We start from the raw sequence: 14,297 nt of genomic DNA on the forward strand, positions 1-14,297 counted from the left end.
AGAGACAATCCACATCTAGGATGTATCTAGCCTGCTGTTTCTTATGACATACTGCATGTTGCTGCACTACTCTCCAAACCAGTTTTGGTCCGAACTGGAAAAATAATAATGCCCCAGCTGCATTTTAATATGGTAGTGTGTACACAGACATCTTCTGTCCCTGATTCATGCCAAACCTGGCATGTGACCACAGGGCCATCCTTGCAAAGCAGCAGGATAAAAGAACCTGCTTTAGGTGATACCATGAGAGGGGCCAGAAGAAGACTGGGATTGGTATCATAAGGATGCAGCAAAAACTTATAAGGGTCTTAGCTGGGACTCCGTGGGGAGAGGAGAGGGTCCCTTTGAACTCCACATCAGACAGAAAGTTGTCTTGGGTCGGAACTGTGTGGCTGTGGCCAAAGCAAAATTTGATTATACAGAAAGTAACAGGGTTCTTTTTTTGCTATAGCAAATATATTCATTGAAAGATACAGTATGAGGTGATTAGGAGCTCATTAAACAGGGATTTGAAATTGTCTTTTGGCAGAACTGTTCCATTGAGATATATAATCTGTGGGATAATCAGCCTCATATAACCAACATGCTTACGGTAAATCTAATTAACACGAAGGGGTTAATACCACAGAGTAAGCTTTCCTGCTAGGCTTAGCCATATCCACTTCCCCTCACCTTGAGAGGAACTAGGTAATCAAGACTTTATTCTCCTTCCAGTCTGCCTGAGAAGCTCAGCATATAATGAGGTTTGAGCTGGTTGCTCAAGCTCAAACCACATGGCTTTCTTCAGCCATTCTTGAGTTTCTATACCAATAATTTAGGAATTTTCACCACTAACCCAAGTTTTAATGCCTGTGCAACTTTTCTGAAGCACATGAGTCTGACCTATTGAGAGCTTGTAATTAAAGCATTTTTAAACTTACCAAACTGGTCTTTTTTCTAAGGTAGGGGAAGAGGGAAACTTTGGAGCTCACTTGAAAGGGTATATTTTAAAGGGCAAACACATGGATAGGCAAACTAAGGCCCATAGGCCGGATCTGGCCCAGTCGCCTTCTAAATCCGGCCGGCGGACGGTCCGGGAATCAGCATGTTTTTACATGAGTAGAATGTGTGCTTTTATTTAAAATGCATCTCTGGGTTACAGTGGTACCTCAGGTTAAGTACTTAATTCGTTCCGGAGGTCTGTTCTTAACCTGAAACTGTTCTTAACCTGAAGCACCACTTTAGCTAATGGGGCCTCCTGCTGCTGCCGCGCCACCGGAGCACCATTTCTGTTCTCATCCTGAAGCAAAGTTCTTAACCCGAGGTACTATTTCTGTGTTAGGAGAGTCTGTAACCTGAAGCGTATGTAACCTGAAGCGTATGTAACTCGAGGTACCACTGTATTTGTGGAGCATAGGAATTTGTTCATCCCCCCCACCCAAAAAAAATATAGTCCGGCCCACCACAGGGTCTGAGGGACAGTGGACTGGCCCCCTGCTGAAACAGTATGCTGACCCCTGGGAACAGCTTATATTTCTACACTTTGCTTTGCTGCATACTTGGTGACTTTAAATCTCTGCCGGAGTTCTCTCACCAAAGCGTATTTGCCCCAAACTTGGATCTTGGCATCCAGGAATTCTCCTTTTTTACCTATTTGTTCCTTGAGCCAACATAATCTGCAGCAGAAGGCATAAGATTTGGCCCTATGAGGGACAACAGAGTTCTTACAGGAGGACTATGAGCACAGCCTTTCACATCTCCAAAAATGCTCATGAGCTGATTTAGACAATCCACAAAGGGTGAAAGGAGTTCCATGATACTATATCAGCTACTGAAAGCACCCTTCCTTGTGTCCTGGTTATCTGTGACACGGCTAAATGCACAAGTGCCAACAGCAGCCCTTCACGTTCAGGTGCAGTGCTGTCTCTTCCACATCTTCCACATGAAAACCACCAAACTCATCACAGTTACTTTCAAGCCTTCTCCTTGATATAGTAACTTTTGTACCCTCATGTATTCACAGCATCAGACTCTGTAACGGGCTGGGGGGCAACCCTGATGGAAAGGGCCCTGTGAGTAGGTTTATCTTCATATCTTGGTGCTGTTCTTAGGAGGTGATTTTCCAGTTAGTTGAAGTTATCATGGCACATCCTCCAAATGTTCCTATTTTCCAGGGACAGCCCTGGATTTACAGAAGCCATCCTGGTTTCTGATTAGATCCTGAATGACCGCTCCCCGCTTAAAACGGGGGGCGCCCTTTGCATGGACGCGCGCAGCCCCTGGATCTGGAGCGGCTCCATCAGCATAGGCTTGGCTTTGCCTTCCCTCAGGTGGGATACCTGGAGGTCTCCGCCTACCTCAGTCAGTTGTCCAATCCCACCTGGGGGAAGCGTTGCCAAGGAGACCAGGCCAGGTGGGGGAGGGATTACCTGCCCACACAATAGAGGGAGGATCTTACCTGGGAATCCTCACTTGGCTGCAGAGCGTCTCCCACCCTACCCACCCTCAGTTAATGTCTTATTTTGCAGGTTAACTTTCCTTCACAGGTTTTGCAGGTTAACTTTTCTTCACAGGTATGCGGGCACTGCTACGTTAAGGTCGCTGTTAAAGGGCTGGAAAGGAATTTCCCTGCATTGGCAGGTTTTGCCTTTCCCATAGCAAAACGTCACAACTTTGGTGGTATCAAGCCTTGGGCGGAATCCTTTAGTCCATCTTCCTCTTTGCGGCAGCGATACCAGGGTTCCCCGTTAAAGGGGTTTCTGAAGGGAGGCTTTGACCGTACGCCGAAAGGTCGTCATTGCTCTCCCCTGCAGCGGCGGCGTAACGGGGGTGGCTATCTCTGCTTGAACATATGTTCTCCAGAGCCGGCCCATCCCCCACACACACACACACTGGATAACCCTGATGCTCCCTAGGTCCCCGGCTGGGGACTGGGGAGGGAGAACGCCCAATGCCTGAGCCAAGGTCTACCCACATTTGAAATTTAATAAAGTTGTGGCCAATTTAATCCCATAGCACGTTGTCTTGAGTCGTTATTCCACATGACGGGGGGGGGACCGCTCGGGATCTGGGGACTCCGCATGTCCACGCAAATGTCCCACTTTTCCTTAGGATGTCCCTATTTCTATCAGAGAAGTGTTGGAGGGTATGGAGTTATGGAACTCCCGAGCGAAAGAGATATGTAACTATACAACCTTTAGAAGATATCTGAAAGCAGCCCTGTAGATAGACATTTCTTAATATTTAAAGTTTTATTATGCTTTAATATGTTGGAAGCCACCCAGAGTGGCTGGGGCAACCCAGTCAGGTGGACGGGGTATAAATCTTCTTCTTCTTCTTCTTAAATAGGACATCCTTGTTTTCATCAGAGAAATGTTAGAGGGTATGTAATGGAGCAAAGGAATTGGACTCTTACTGCACAGTCCTCCTAACCCTGTTTTCTCAGAAGTAAATCCCACAGATTTCAATGCCACTTACTTCTAGGCAAACTGTTTTGGAAATGTAAGGCCCAAACCCCTTTGAGGCTTTATAATAGAGTTTTTGGTATATGAAACCATTTCTCATTTGTTCCATTATCTCCCATAACTGGGATTGTAGCAGGCAAAATAAGCGTAGCCTACTGAAAAGGAGAATAGGAATGCCATGCTGGAACAGTAAAGACTACAGTGCAGATTGTAAAGGAAATTTGTGCCTGAGTAATGAAAGCACTGACAGACTCTTATCTCACTTTACAAGCTGCAAGGCTCCAGTATTATAAACTTGATTCATTTCTCTCAAGAAAGGGTCACTTTTTGCACAGACTGCGCCTAAACTTTATACAAGCTTTTTAAAAGGCCATTAAAATAGAGATTTTGGGAAGGACCCAGCAACAAACACCCGCCTGCAGGCAATACACACACACACACACACACACACACAGTGGTACCTCAGGTTAAAAACTTAATTCATTCCGAAGGTCCGTTCTTAACCTGAAACTGTTCTTAACCTGAGGTATCACTTTAGCTAATGGGGCCGCCACGCTGCCGCTGCATGATTTCTGTTCTCATCCTGAAGCAAAGTTCTTAACCCGAGGTACTATTTCTGGGTTAGCAGAGTCTGTAACCTGAAGCATCTGTAACCTGAAGCGTCTGTAACCCGAGGCACCACTGTATTTTTCTTTAAAAAAAGGTTTTTCAGAAAAGAATGCAGTCAAGAAGTCACTGGCAGCAGCAGTGAGTCTGCAGCTCAGACACTTCCAAACCCCTTTCATCCCTCACGAAAGGCCTCTTTTTGTTGTTTCTTTGTTTTGCTGACCTACAATATGGCTGCTGGTGCCTGCTCCTGATAAGCAGTGAGCCATACAGAACTTGTTAGGTTTCCCTCTGTTCAGCCTGCCAGGACTGAGTCGCAATGTGTGACAAACAAGCAAATAGCAGGTGACACTCCCATTCCTCGCCGCAGTCCAAGAAACCTCAAGTCATACGAGTATTAAAATTTACCCTCCATAGAGCTCTTTCCTGAAATGACTATTAAGCCCTGCTGAAAGCCGATAGCAAAAAGGCAGTCACCTAAGCGTGAGCTGCACCGCCAGCCGCTCAGTAAGGTTGGCGGGAGAAGAAAGGGAAAGGAGAAGGAACTGGCAGTGGTAGCAGAACAGGCACCATCTTTGTCCAATAGGTCTGCACAACTTGCGACCTTTTAAGCCAACCACAAGCCACCAATCATTTATTAAGACCTATCAGGAGCTTGCAATCCCCTCTTTTGACTTGGCTACTATTCCCCTGCCCCCCATCCTCCATTTCCCCTTCTTGTTCTCCACTTCTTTCCAGCCACCATCCCTTCCCTGTGGGGTCACACTTTCTCACCAATCAACAAAAGCCAGTCTTGGGAATTATAGGGACGTTGTTGTTGTTTAGTCATTTAGTCGTGTCCTACTCTTCGTAACCCCATGGACCAGAGCATGGCAGGCACTCCTGTCTTCCACTGCCTCCCACAGTTTGGTCAGATTCGAGAACACTGTCCAACCATCTTGTCCTCTGTCATCCCCTTCTCCTTGTGCCCTCCATCTTTCCCAATAGCAGGGTCTTTTCCAGGGAGTCTTCTCTTCTCATGAGGTGGCCAAAGTATTGGAGCCTCAGCTTCAGGATCTGTCCTTCCAGTGAGCACTCAGGGCTGATTTCCTTAAGAATGGAGAGATTTGATCTTCTTGCAGTCCATGGGACTCTCAAGAGTCTCCTCCAGCACCATAATTCAAAAGCATCAATTCTTCGGCGATTAGCCTTCTTTATGGTCCAGCTCTCACTTCCATACATCACTACTGGGAAAACCATAGCTTTAACTATACGGACCTTTGTTGGCAGAACTACCTAAAATGTATAGAAACTTATTCATATATGCGACTACAGAGGCAAGAATGTTACTTGCCCCAAAATGGAAAGAAGAAGTCCCAGCAAAGGAAGAATGTATACAAAAGCTTATGGAATATGCAGAAATGGCGAAACTTACCATTTCTGATGGTAAGAGTAAGAAATCAAGATAACAAACTTTTATACAAGAATGGAATTGGTTTATTGAATATTTACAGGTAAATTGTAAACAGATAAAAACATTGGCAGGGTTCTTGTAAACAACCTGCAGTTTCATAAGAATATATATTTAAAGAAGAGGAATAAATGAACAAATTAAGTTAATTTGGATCTACAGAATATATTAAAAATAAATTTAAGGAACTGCAGGAAGTGGGGGGAAGGAAGTCAAGTTTTGAAGTGTCAAAATGATTGTAAAATCAGTGAAATGTATAAATCTGAAAAGTATAAATAAAAAGTTTTTTAAAAATTGAAGATGGTTAAAAAACAAAACAAAAACAAAAGGCAGTGCTATTTTTCTAGAAAAAGAGGTGGCAGAACTCACCCTGAATGCCTCCCTTGTTCTCTTATAATGGCAATGGCACCTACCTGAGTTCTGTTGAGTTCCGGCTAGAAAAAAGCCCAGAACAAAACTATAACACTTCTTGCTGCAGAGGAATTAGCATCTCAGCACAACTGAGGGGCGTCCGACACAACGTCCTGACACAGCATGTGTGATGTCACAAGGAGCCAGGGGTGGGAGCCGAACGCCCTCTGAACATTGAGGGGGCCTGGCCCCCTAAAAAAACATGTGGGGGAGAAAGTGCTTCGGCCCCTAGGAGCCCCCACCTATGGCTTGCTGTCATTTTCCACCTCCCTGATCAGTATGTGTATTTACAGTATTTTAAATGGAGATCCGCATTATGACTGCCTAGTCTTATTACTGATCAGGGGTGCCAACTTGAATAAAATATGGGGGAGGGATTTGCAAAGTAAGCTCTGCCCCGCATAATCACTCACAAGTGACAGTTCACATACACCATTTGAATGGCAATGCACATCAACTTGGGGGGCAACCCCCTCAAATACTTTATGGCGGTGGGGGGGCAAAGGGAACTCAGCCCCGAGAAGGTGGCTCCTATGTTACTGATCTTTGTGAAAAATCATACAGAAACGCATGTTAGGCAAAACTGCTTTAAAAAATTGGTATATTAGTAAATATACACATTGAGATGCAGGTGAGAACTTTTTTTTAAGAGAATGAAAATCACAAACTGATGTAAAAATGTGACAAACTGAACTTAAGATTTAGAAACTGGATTGTACCAACTAAATTCTGCTCAGAGTAGCACGAGACTCTTAATTTCAAGGCCGTGGGTTTGAGGGTTGGACTCGATGACCCTCGTAGTCCCTTCCAACTCTACCATTCTATGATTCTATGAAACGTATGGACCTAAGTTGGACATGCCAAGCAATTTCAAAGTACATACTCTGAGAATGACTTACAATGGATTCAATCTGCTAAAACTGACAGATTTTGCCCATTCCTAACAGAGGATGATCCCATTCATTCCCTGTGCAAATTCAGTTCCCAGACCCACTGATAGCACTGGTCCAACTGAATCAATGTCTGCTGCTGTTTCATCATGTTTAGGATCTTAATAATGTGCTGGGCACATTCCTAGGTCAAAATCTAATAAAAAGTGTAGGAAATGCTCTCCCCCCTCCCCCACCACTCCAATCTTGACATGTCTCTGGTACTCTCAAATATTTTTTATGTTGCAGAGTGAAAGTGAAAGTGGTTTTCCACAGGAATAACTTGAGAAATAATAATTGTGTGAACTCTGTGACAAGTTCACATCACAGGAATGTGGAATGGAGCTACTACCCGACATGGAACGTCAATTGATAAAACAGTGAATGTACCCTGAATTTTATTCACGTTGTAGATGGGAGTTGAACCCAAACCTAATGAAGGAAATAATGTGATCTGTCAAAAAGAAAAGAAAAGAAATGACAGTCCTATTTCTTGATTCACACTAGTACATTTTGAAATGTATTTTACTGGCTTTTCTATTAATAGGTACATTCACTATGAGCTATATGTTTTCTTTATGAACTGGGGAGGAGTGGGGAGCCTAGTATCTTAAAATCTTTCTCAGGACAAAGGGAGCTAATCATCAATACATTTAAATGGAAATTATTAAATTTTCACTTTCAATCTTCCCTTGTGGTGCATTTTGCATTTTCCTGTCCCTTTCCTTTGAAAATAGGTGCAGAGATCAAGCTGATATTTCTACTTTAAATCTAGAATTGTGTTTCAAACATGAGTACCAGATTTTGTTCCAATGTCTCAGTTTTCAAGGAAATATTGCATTAAAAATAAATAAATATAAAAAGAGTGAATCCCAAATAAATGAGTTTAAATGAAAAGCATAATTTTGTCAGACCAATAAGCTTGTTTGCAAAGAACAGGTCCTGCTTTCTGAAAGCTCGATATGTGAAAATTCACTTATCCGAACATGAATAATTATGCCCAAACATTGCTACACACATGGCTAATTCAGATATCCAAACAGCCAGAGTTTGCCCACTTCCTTACTTGTTTCTGCTTTGCTGGTTGATGGCAGTCATTTTCAGGCAAAAACCACGGAGAGAGGGAAGGGGGAGAGAGAGATCGGATAAATCAGAGAGCAGGATACATAAGGCAAATAGGTTTTTCCATTGTCTCTCTTTTGCTGGTTGACTGCAGCCATTTCAGGAAGAAACTATGTTAGGAGAGGGGAGAGAGATCACAGATTAGGAATGTTCCCATAGGAAATAATGGAAATTGTCAGCTTGTTATCCGAACACTCGTCTAACAAACAATGTATTGGGAACACACTGTTTTTGGAACGTGGGACCTGCATGTACTCAGAAATAAGTCTCATTGAGCTGAGTGATGTGCCTAGGACTGAGCCTAAGTCCCATTACTTTCAGTGAGTATGTCAAACCATTTCTCTGGTTAAATAACGTTATTATTTATAGATAGACAATGCAACCATCTGCTTGTCTTTGGACACAAATTTGTCTATGTGGATTTTCAATCACAATTCCATTCAAGGCTCATATTTCTGAAAGAATGTAGAACCCATAAAGCACAAATCTGAGGCATATAATACCAATTTATTGAATGTCAGTGCATACTGACCTCCTATTACAAACACTGGCAGATGGCCACTGCTTCAGTGCTCAAGAGTGGTCTGAATAGCAAATCAAGAAGTGACTTAGCTTGGTGTTGTGTGTGTGTGTGTGTGTGTGTGTGTGTGTGTGTGTGTTGCGTTTGCCTCATCACCATCGTCCATAGCAACACTCATTGGTATCTATATGAACATGGTGACCAGTTCCTTTGCAGCACAACAAAACTATTGGAGGTCCCATGGATACCATATCCTGCTCTGTCAAATCTACCAAGGATCAAGGCTGGCCTGCTGGTGGGAAGAGAGAAGCACATTGGCTGCTTGGCAGAAGTCCTAAGAAAGGAAGCAGCAGCATTAGCCAGTTTCCCATCGGAGCCATGAAAGGCGGCAAAGAATGGTAGTGGTAATTATTTTCATCAAGCGGCTACAGTCCTCAGTCTCACAGAAGGAAGCCCGTGACTAACTACATCCCTAAACTGGTCCCTTCATCTATAGTGCGAGCACATCTTAGCCCCGAAGCAGCCCAGTAGCGAGAGCATACATTAATCTGAGCGCTGACCTTTTCCTAAATGCTTTCCATTGTTAATGCTTTCTTAACTTCATTGCCACCAGCTTCTTCAAAGATTCCACAGAGTTAATGTTTCCATTCCTTTTCATTTGTTGGTAATGATGACCAGGCTCTACACAGCTGTGAGGAGCTGAAAGGAACAAGGATAAACATTGCCCACTGTTCTCTTATCTCTGTTCATTCTTTGGCACGGAAGTGGGCCTGTACAGTATGTTGCTGTTCAGAGGATGTGGTGACATTTTCCCTCCATCGCTGAAAAAGTTCTTTACAAAGCAAGTTCTCTCTCTCTCTCTCTCTCTCTCTCAAAAAAAAAAAAAAAAAATACAATTTCCTTCAGTGAAAAGCCAGCCCAGATTTTCCTTCGCATAATGTACATGGCTGCACACTCAAAACGTATCACAGACAAATGGGTAGATCATGCTGAATTATTTTACGATTCAATTATCCCAAGGTAGCCAGGGCTCATCTGCAGTCATGATGAGCTAATGCTACTTGCCTTTGTTTCAACCACGTAGATTTATTCTCAGCTGAAAGGTAGCTGTCGCATTGTTTTGAAGATCTACTTGTACGGACAAAGCACACACCCTCCAGCGTTCCTCAGATGAAAACAGGGACATTTCTCTCTCAATCCCCCCAACTGACCCTCCCCAGCCACCCATTTTTGTGTATGCCCACCCGTACAGAACATTTCCTATCAGATGAAGGGCAAGTGCCACGACCATGACATCAACACGACACAGTGCGCATGCCCTCTTTACCCCTTAATCCCGATTTGATTTCATTTTATTCTTTGGTAGATTTACAAGAAGAAAAACACACACCAATAAATAAATTTTAGAAATGGGCAAGATTAGACAAGGACACACAAAGCAATTATTATTATTTTAAAAAATCAAGACTCCTTGCTACATGTCGCTATTTCAGCCACTCAGATACTCTTATACTTTGGTAATTATCATTGTGTCTCTGTGTGTGTGTGTGTTTTGCATTCTGTTAAAAATAGATTTCTCAGTGTGGTGGACAAACAAATAGAAGCACCATGAATCTCACTACAGAATTCTGTTATTGATAGGATTTCTTACAGAGTGACCAAAATCCAAAATGGAACACTTCTCTCTGTTTAATTTGTTTCCCCTTTTGTGTGATTTTTTTTTTTAACAATTTGGCAGCAAGTGAAGAGAGGTTTCCCAGTGTTCTAATTAAAAGCAGTTTCTGAAAGGTTAATCTAATAAATTACAGGATATAGGATTTCACTCTAGTTCTGGATAGTTACGTGAAATTAAAAAAAAAAACACAGAGAAAAGCAAAGCCAATAGGCCAGGTACGTTAGTGTCTCTTCACTTTTGCTTACCACATGTGGTGTTCCCCAGCATACATGTTCTCATCATTTAAAAATTGGATCGCTGTTTGGACTGCCTGGTAGTGGTTTAGGCACTTGGCAGCTAGGTTTCTTTGGAACTGTGTTAGGATTGTGATCCATATTACAAATTTAGCAGACATATCCAAATATACCATATGTTTTCTGTATGATTTGCTCCCCCTCCCCATTTACTTTACTAACTTACATTGTCTTTAGATACTTATTGTTACTTAATTATGTTACTTAAAACATGGGATCTGTTATTATTAACAGTTGTAGCACACTGGATGTTGAATTTGTATTATATATCATTTATTCATTCATTTTGTGAGACACCTTCCATAATATATCTCCCAAGGGTGATGCATGTTCCATCTTTAGAAATAGCAAAAAAGCTTTTGAAAATAGTATAAGAACAACCAAGTACAGGGACAAAAACAACGCAGAATGAAACCCAAAGCAATGACCTTTCCGTCTACTTGGAAAAGCTTGTTGAAACAAAAACATTTTCAATTGTTTCCGGAACATAGAGATAGTGGGAGCCTGTCATATCTCAACAGAACTGCTGCTCCACAGAACAGCAGTAGCCAACTTTGAAAGTCCTGCTCTGAGTTGCTGTAGAGAGGGCTTCTGATATTTGGGGGAGAAAATCTCCAGCAGAATGCAGTGACCTTGATTGACAGCCAATGCAAATCCCACGAAAAAGATGTTATCATATGCTGACGGCAGTTTGCCCACCACAAGCAACCTTGCTTCCACGTTCTGTACATTCTTGTTGAGATATGGAAAAAGTTTAGAGATTTCTGCTGAAATATGAAGCAGTATACAGTGGTACCTCGGGTTAAGTACTTAATTTGTTCCAGAGGTCCGTACTTAACCTGAAACTGTTCTTAAACTGAAGCACCACCTTAGCTAATGGGGCCTCCTGCTGCCGCCACACCACCGGAGCACAATTTCTGTTCTTATCCTGAAGCAAAGTTCTTAACCTGAAGCACGATTTCTAGGTTAGCGGAGTGTGTAAACTGAAGCGTATGTAACCTGAAGCATATGTAACGCGAGGTACCATTGTAGTTATATGGCATCCCACACAACATACTTTTGCATACAGCAGCCCCCTAGACAGCAGATGCTATGGGCAGGTATTGTAGGAGAAAGTTGTGAGTGTCATACAACCTGCACTATCAACCCTACACTAGCCTGCTGCCCCATCACCAGTGCTGAAGTCAGATTCAGCTACGAGTCCAATCGGAAGGGGGACACACATTGTCTTGTCATTTTACCCTAGTGACAAAATGTCCTGAGTTAGCCCTGCACATATCACTTTGCAACGGAAGTGGGGAACCTGCAGCTTTCCAGGTGTTGCTGGATTACAGATCTCATGACCCATATTGGCCATGATGACCTGGGTGGAGGAAAGCTCGAATCCAGCAACACATCTGGAAGGCACCAGGTTCCCCACCCCAGCCTTACAACATGCAGGTGTGGTTGCAGTTCCATTCTGCTCATTGCCAAGTATTTTCAATGGGCATTTAGCTGATTTTTACAAGAGACAAATAGTTCAGATATTGTACCTGAAGGTGCAGAAGGGGAAAGGGAAATTGCTTCCTCCCCTGGACGACTAACCTTCTTATCATTTTCTAGCTCTCCTCTCAATCCTTTCTCCTTTGTCAGCACCTTTCTTGAATTAAAATGCTCAGACCTCCTGAACCCAGGGCTCTAAATGAGGTCTTCCCAGTGCGATCAAAAATGGCACAATTGCTTCCTGAGTGTTGAATATAATCCTTATGTTAATTTGCCCAAAATGGCCTTGACCTTTAATGGCATGTTCAACAATGATTTTCAATGTCCTGTGAATCTTAGCGCATATTGAAAATTATATTTTGGAGAACAGTCCCCTGCGTCGGACTACCACAGTGTCCCCAAAGCGCCTGAAGCATCGAGATAACAATTACATTAAACTGAATAATTGCAAATGATTTGGAGAATAAAATCTTCCATTTCTAATGCTTTTCAGCATAAGGTTCTGTCTGTACGTTCACACCACGGCACACCTGTTGGAGAAAAAGAAGGCTTGGTGCTCCAAGAAGCTAAGGAAGGGCAGCTGCCAAGCAAGGAATCTTAATTTTCAACAGCAGTGGAAGGAAGTTGGCAGGCAAAAAATCCAATGAACCTGCAGCCGGATACAAGAAGCAGCCTGTTAGGACCATGAGCTCACTGGGAGAGAGGGAATCCACAGGGAAAGGCTTGAGCATGTGGAAGTGTAGGCCTTGCCATAGTTTGTGTGGCAGCCGTCATTGTCCCACAATGCCACTAGCTCTGCAGTTCAATAGTATCCATATCCAAAATGCATGCTTTACTGGATTGGGATCTGAACAAATGAAATTAAACGTATTATATAAATAGTTAAAAAAGCAAGATGATTGTATTGACAACAGCCAGCAGCAGTACCAACAACAAAGATCTCCCAGCCTTATTAAAATCTAGCAAGGCTAAAAAGTGAAATGGAACACACTCTTGAATGAACAAATACGCAGGCAATTACATACAAAAAGTTGTCGTCGTGGCTGCCAGGATCAAGCCTCAAATCCGAAAATACAGCTGTAGAATAAAGGCAGATTCTGACCATCAAAACCATATTCAATTATCGTATCTATGTTGTTTCTCGCTTTCTGTGGTTAAGAAGCTATTATTAGGTTCCCTTGATTTCTCTGTTGCTTTTTTCGTTTTCGTTTTTAATAGAAAATCTCCAAGTAATGCCTCTATATCACATTCCCAAAAGCAAATATGGGCTGCAGTCTATTTGATTATTAGTTTCCCAGAACACTCTGTCCAGTCCTGTTTTGTTCTCTTTAATATAAAGCACAGACTTTGGCTGAACCCACATGAAGCACTGCCCTAATTCCTGTCCCCCCACCCCACCCCTCCATGCCAGCAATAATCATGCCACTTACCCAAGACTGCACTGAGATGCAGAACAATACCCTTAACCTGAATTAAATGGGTGGACACGTAAAACATTTCCTTGAAACACAAACAGGTTCACTCCCTTGTCCTAATGGTTAGAAAATTGCACAGCAAGCCTCTTGTCTGTAGTCAGGTTAACAATCAGTTTAGTTTTTTTCCAGGCTAGATTAGCTACCGAAATGGGAGGAGAGCTGGTAATGAATGTATCTTTAAACAGGTGGAGTAAACACTGGCGCAGGATAAGAAAGTGAGTAGGTTACACAGAGTAAATGGAAGGCAGTACCCAAGAGATCTCTTTTGTCCCTGTTCTTACTCTGATAGAGACTGTTTACTTCAAGGTGTGTGTAGCATTCTCTGGGATTTTCCTCAAGATGCCAAGAAATGTGACTGAGGTGTGTGACACAGGTGTGTGTAGGTATCTAGGTACAAAGCCGCTCCCCAAAGGGCAAACTGTGTGTGTGTTTTATAGGAGGCTGCTATGTTGTTGTTTTCCAGCCACCTTTAAGCAAAATTACTATTATTATTATTATTATTATTATTATTATTATTATTATTATTACCACTACTACTACTACTATTTTGTACCCCACCTACCTGACTGAGTTGCCCCAGCCACTCTGGGTGGCTTCCAGCATGTATACAAACACAGTAAAACATTAAACCTTAAAAAGCTTCCCTATACAAGGCCGCCTTCAGATGTCTCATAAAAGATATAAAATTACTCATCTCCTTGACATCTGATGGGAGGGCGTTCCACAGGAAGGGTGCCACTACCAAGAAGGCCCTCTGCCTGCTTCCCTGTAGCTTCACTTCTTGTGGAGTGAGAACTGCCAGAAGGCCCTCAGTGCTGGATCTGTGTCCAAGCTGAACAATGGCGGTGGAGACGCTCCTTCAGGCATGCAAATCCATTGCAAATGTCTTGT

General features: G+C 42.8%; 1 long non-coding RNA gene across 1 annotated transcript; it reads right to left on the reverse strand.

Annotated features, from left to right (window-relative positions):
- Positions 1 to 7,716: 7,716 nt before the first annotated feature.
- Positions 7,717 to 13,235, reverse strand: LOC310767310. The gene is made up of 4 exons (XR_014550865.1): positions 12,957 to 13,235; positions 12,462 to 12,580; positions 9,042 to 9,180; positions 7,717 to 8,071 (listed from the first exon to the last, which is right to left on the reverse strand). It is a non-coding gene; the product is annotated as an uncharacterized lncRNA (long non-coding RNA).
- Positions 13,236 to 14,297: the final 1,062 nt, after the last annotated feature.

The sequence above is a fragment of the Podarcis filfolensis genome (genome assembly GCF_964270895.1).
Source record: "Podarcis filfolensis genome assembly, chromosome: 7".
Taxonomy (NCBI): Eukaryota; Metazoa; Chordata; class Lepidosauria; order Squamata; family Lacertidae; genus Podarcis; species Podarcis filfolensis.